The sequence below is a fragment of the Rhipicephalus microplus genome, chromosome X (genome assembly GCF_043290135.1).
Source record: "Rhipicephalus microplus isolate Deutch F79 chromosome X, USDA_Rmic, whole genome shotgun sequence".
Taxonomy (NCBI): Eukaryota; Metazoa; Arthropoda; class Arachnida; order Ixodida; family Ixodidae; genus Rhipicephalus; species Rhipicephalus microplus.
The window spans coordinates 433,048,581-433,054,580 of NC_134710.1; positions in this window are offsets into that span (position 1 = coordinate 433,048,581).

A 6,000-nucleotide genomic window follows, 5' to 3' on the forward strand; every position below is an offset into this window, starting at 1 on the left:
TGTGATGTAGAAAGTTCACTAGCGAGCTTCTGATGTCGAAGTTTAGGTTTGGCCTATTTTCCAAGTTGTGATTCAAGGATTCACCTGGATTCTGGCTTGACGATGCGTCAAAGACGATCCGTATTTTTGTCGTTGTTTGGTCCTTCTTAATTATTGCTTTATGCGGCATGTAGTATGCAAATTTGTTCTGTATATCTTATCCAGCATCATCTTCGACATTTTCTGCTATTTCTTGCTCGAAGTACTCTCGAATAGCTTTGTCATAGGCTAGGAGCTCATCTTTATCCTTGCATAATTTCTTGGTCACCTGGATAAGCCTCTTCTCGGCAATAGTGTTGTTGTCGTCCAATGTCACGTTTCCCTTCCATGGTAGCCGCACTTGGTATCTTCCTGCCTTGAACTCCATTGTTTGTCGGACGTACTCTAGCACATGTTCATTGCTCATCTCTGTTGCTGGTTTCTCCTTGATGCCCATGTTTTCCAAGTCCCAGAATCGCTGCAGTTCGTCCACAGTCGGGTCAGACTTGGCACTGACCTTGAGTACCATAACCGTCGATGATTTCATTGGCACACAATGAAGTCCTACAGCACCTTGGACCGTCCATCCCAGTATTGTTTCTATTGCCATTACTTTTGGATGGATCTCGCGAATGCGACCAGTGACTACGGTCCAGTAATCATCTGCTCCAGTTATCGAAGTTTCTATATTTTTTCTTTGTTTGTCCGTCTTCTCACTGTCATCAGCCAAAGAAATTCCCATTGATCTTGCTCTTTCGCGTATTGTCAACGGTGGCGATGGTAGCACGTCACAGGATATAACTTCTATCTCCAGTGCCTCAATCGTGACTGGCTTCGATGTGGGATCCTTCCTCACACTGACCTCGACGACTTTCATCTCTAGTTCCATCTCTCCTCCTCCAAATGATCGTACGGTAATCCTTTCGGATCTTTTTACCTTGCACGCTAGTTTTCTTAAGAATCTTTTGAGGATGAATGTCCTCTGGCTCCCGTTGTCCAGCAGAATATGTGAGTACCACCCACTGTCTCTCCCTCCTTCCACGAAAAGGCTTTCTGCAGTAGTATGCACTTGTGTTCATCAAACTGCTGTGCGTACATGTTGCAGCACTTGCTCAACATCATTACCGCTTTGCTGCTGTGCTGACTTTTCTGCAGGCGTACGTGGTCGACACATGGATGTCGCGTGCCTTCCCTTGCATGTTTTGTAGCGTACGTTAGCGCAGCATATCTTCGCCGTGTGGTGAGGTCTGGTGCATCTCAAGCACTTTCGTTCCCGTTGCAAGGCTTCTTTTTTCTGTTGCATACTAATGCTTGTTCTGCAATCTTCCGTGTAGTGTCCAGTCATCTAGCAGAAGATGCAGTTCTTAATTGATATGCTTTGAAGCGTAGATGTTCTAGTCCGCCTCATACTGTGCGGTGACTGGGTCACATCATATTTTTCCTCTCGCGTTTCTTCTCTACTGGGTATATATATGTTTAAAACTCCATAATTTCTTTCAAACTGCTCATGCTGTCTCTTGACGCTGAGTCCGATTTCGTAGTTACTGGTCTGTTGTCAACTTTATCTCCTTCATCTTCACCTCAATACTCATGTCCACCGGTAGCGCAGATTTTACAACAGGAGCTATCACTGTGGCATAACTACCCATTTCCACTCCTAATGACTGCAATCCTCGTGTGTTTACTTGCAACTTTTTGAAGAGTTTCTTCAACCCATCTACATCTTTAGGACTCCTGACTGCTTCCATGTTTGCTAGCTCTTATATGTAGGTCTCTTTTAAATGAACTTGTCGTGCAAATGTTTCTTTCAAAAGAGCGACTGTATGCTCGTAATTCTGATCAGAAAACTGCAAACCTTCTATGAGGGACGCAGCCTCGCCACTCAGAGACGCCAGAAGGTAATTAAATTCTTATTCTTCGGCATGTTCGCTCTGTTATGCACCGATGTCTCGAACTGATGCCACAACCTTGGCCATGCTGTTTTTTCCCATCAAAATTCATCATCTCAAGGCGTGGCATCTTAACAAGCCCTTGCGCCTCCGAGATTTGGTTAGTACCTTGCACAGAGCTCGCCTGTTCTGTGACTATTCTCGTAGTCAGTTGCGTCGCTTGTTCTAACTCACGTAATTGCTCCTCTATTTTGGTGGTTGCAGCGATGACCTTTATCTCATATTGCAAAACTCTTTCAAATTCTGCCTCCGCGTAGTCTTCTTCAATGAACGGTTTAATCTGTTCGTTAACTTGTCTTAGCGTCTGTGACACGCTCTTCATCTGGTGTAGAAGCGTCATAAGTTGCGCTCGATTGGTGTCTTCTTCTATCTTCTTATCGATTTCGCTCGTAAGCGTTGTCACATTTGCTCGAAGCTTCTTCCGCTTCTTCAATAGGACCTCTTTATTCATGCTTAAAACGTGTTCAAAGAGCTCTTGCCTGTGTTTGTGCGTCTCCAACAGTCGTTGGTCGTGGTCCTTTCCTCGACGGGTCGTCCTTGAGCCAGACGCCACTGCTTCGTTCTTCAACCCGTTGTTGCGAATGGTGTTGAAGTCTCTGCGTCTGTCCTCAGATATCCTGGTCACGGCACCATGTTTCAGTAGGACCGATACGTCTTCGGTTTATTGTTGACAGAACAGGAATAAAAATAAACATAGCGTGCCCCTGGCCACTTCTTCGCCTCCAAGCTCCATCTTCAATCTGTTTTCTACATCTTCCCGCCGGCCAGATTCAACCGAAGCAACCATCGAGCGAATACAACAGTTGAATCAGCCTCTTGACAAATTTTTCTTCAGGTGTACGAAGCAAGCATGTTCTCACTAGTCCATCCTTGCCTGGGAAAATGTTTTCGACCTTGCATAGTTTCCACTGAGTTCTTTTTCGCGCTTCTCCATGCAGAAGTACATCTCCTTCTTGTACATTTGTGTGACGCTCTATTTTCTTTTTCAGAAGGACCAGAGAGACCACAGAGCCGATACGTCTTCGGATTATTGTTGACAGAACAGGAATAAAAAATAAACAGAGCGTGCCCCTGGCCACTTCTTCCTTGCCTCCGAGCTCCATCCTCAATCTGTTTTCTAGACGGATCATCAGTTGTGAGGTTTATGGTTGCTGCAGATCCTACCTAAGCTGGGCTAGTGGTTTCTGCAGCTTCGTGGTTTGAGGTTGCCGGTGAGGGTTCCACAAGCTGCTCTGTGGAGACAGCCGCGGCATCTATGATATTGGGGCTGGTGATGACGTCTGTCATAGTGGTTGGGGCGGATGAAGGTTGCGGTGTCGAGGAACACTCCTTGAACTTCTGCTGCACCCAGTCCCCGATGGAAGTCACCTGCTGTTGCTCCAGAAGCGGTTGTTGTTGCTTCTCCTCTTGCTGTGCCTTAATCTGAGCGTCCAGAATCACTTACACGCTGGCGTTAAACTTTGCTCCGATTAGCTCAATCTGCGCGGCCAGAGCAAGCTCTTCGAGAGTTCCTCCGTCGTTGAAACGGTGGACGATCCTGTAGCTTGGGGCATGAGCAAGAAATTACCCGTTGTTTAAGTCTTCTTCTTGCCCTTCTTTGTCATTGCGAGGAAGCCATGGTGTTCGCTGAGGGAATCTACCGAGCTAGGCGGAGCACGCCAAGAGAGGTTTGCCCCGCTCGGAAGTCCAACTTGCTCTCGTACCCACCGGCTCGCGGCTTCTTCTCGCCGAGAGATGGAGAGAGGTGGTGCTGTGAGATCATTTGTGCCAAATGATGCCCACGCGAGGAATGGGCTCAAGCGGTGGTGAGAGTGAAGTGAGAGAGAGAGCACTGCTAGGTAAAGCCTTCGTACAAGTTGCTCAAAGGACTTCAAGGTGAATATTTGTGCCACGCGCGATCTCCGACGCCAGCGTAGCTCTCGCCGACTGGTTCGCCCTTCGCGACCTCCTGACGCTGTGAAGCCCTCGCCGTGTGGTGCCCGGTCCTCAGACTTCTTCGACCGGCTCCCTACTTTCCTATCTCCTTCTTTTTCTGTCGCTTGCCTGTCTTATTTCTTTATCCAGCTGTATCTTTCCTATATTATTTTATATCCCCCCTCCTCCCATACACTACAAGGCGCTGAGCCGTGCTCCCGCAAGACTGAAGAAAATAGTGCCTTTTTCTTTTCACAAGCAATACGACTTCAATCTGTCGTACCTGTGCTGGTTGCGTTGCCAGACTGGCTGCGGTAAAGGGCAACGCCGCCGCGCTCAAGGGCTGGCAGACTCCCCACGAGAGCAGCTGAAGCGACAGGCACCCTCCACAAAAGGCTGCCGCAGCCGCTGCGAAGGGCACCCCCCGTGGCTGCGGGAGTTGGGAAGGGAGCGCCAATGGTTGATGCATCCCATAGCCGGGCGTCGGTGGCAGAAGCAGCCACTGTTCGTTATTGTCCATTGACGAGTAGCGATACGTGGGCTCCAGGTGCGTCGGCGGGTCCCCAGCAATCACGCCGACCTCTGCCATTCGCGCGCGCGCCGGAAGCGTGAGAAAGGAGAAACATAGACAAGTGGAACATAGGCAGTCTTAACGCAGCAACACTGCGAGTCGTATGAGCTTGTAATGATACACAATGAACATGAATCGGCGCAATAAAATGAGAAAATGAGAGAAGTCCAATTTTTTATATACAGTACGCCAGCCAGCGGAGAGTTCAGTGCTCCTGAAGTAATTTAACAGTTTGTTTCTTTTTTACGTGCACTAACTAGGATGTAATATACACATGCTTAGAAGCGCTCCTTTATAATATTCTTTCTTTGTTTTGTGAGGACGATTCAGCTGTGAGCCCTGCCCATTTAATAGTCAGTGGGGCACTGGTAACGAGAACAAAAAATCGACACCTGAGGTCACTTTTCTGGCACCGACAGTGTCACGTTGGCGGCAGAGACGCCGCCAGAGACATGACTAGTCGGTGTCACCAGGCAGAAGACAGCGTTTATTGACCGCTTGAAACTTATATCTTGAAAGAGCGTAAAGGAGCGGATAGAAAACATAGAGAGAGAGAAGACGCATGCACGTGCTTTTCTGTGTCCACTTCGGCAACCGCTGGCGTTGCAACACTTCTTCTACCTTAGTAACCATAACAATCCACCGGTTTTTTTCTTCTCGTGGACCGTCGTATTGGTTATGATACTGCAGACGCGTTCTTGGCGTTTTCGATCATCTCTTCGTTGTTGGGTAGCACCGATTCTCGAGTGTCATTGCTCTCCAAGAACAATTCCTTATCGCACTTTCGTACTTGTTCCATAAGGCGACGCACAATTCCTGCCTCAGTCTCCACTATCAAAAGTCGAGCTTCGGTCGTGACCTCGACCCTTTCCGGCGTCCATTTGTCGCCCGTTCCTAATTTCGCACATAGACAAATTTTCCTGGTGCGAAATTCTAATCAGTGTCTTCCGCTAGCTTGGCCGAGACGCTGCGATGGTTCCTTGCCGGAAAAGATAAGTCCAGCCTTGTGCGCAACCGGTAGCCCAAAAGTCTTTTCCAAGGTGAAAGGCCAGATTGTTGAGGGGTATTTTTATAGTTTCAAAGCACTCGGGCCAAGGAGGTCGTCCACTCGGCGTTTATAATCTTCTTCGACGCGTCCTTCACAGTCCGCACAGCACGCTCAGCCACCCCATTGCTTTGTGGGTGATGTGGGGATGTTCTATTGGGAACAATGTCATTGTGCTCCATGAATACGAAACTCAAAACCTGTGAAAGGTGTTTAATTATCTGACACCACCGTACGTGGTATCCCATACTGGGCAATCGCTAATCTCAGGGCCTCGATGGTACTGCGGGAATCGGCTTGTGCTACCGACGCAGCCTCGATTCATTCACTGTATGAATCAACCACAATCAACACCATCTTGCCACGCAGTGGTCCCGCATAGTCAATATGAAGCCACGACCCCATTTCGCCCGTCTTTGGTCAGTTTACAGGAGTTTTCGCAGGTTGCATAGGCAGTGCTTTAACGCAGTTGTAACAGTTGGCGGCTACGCGTTGTATGTCTT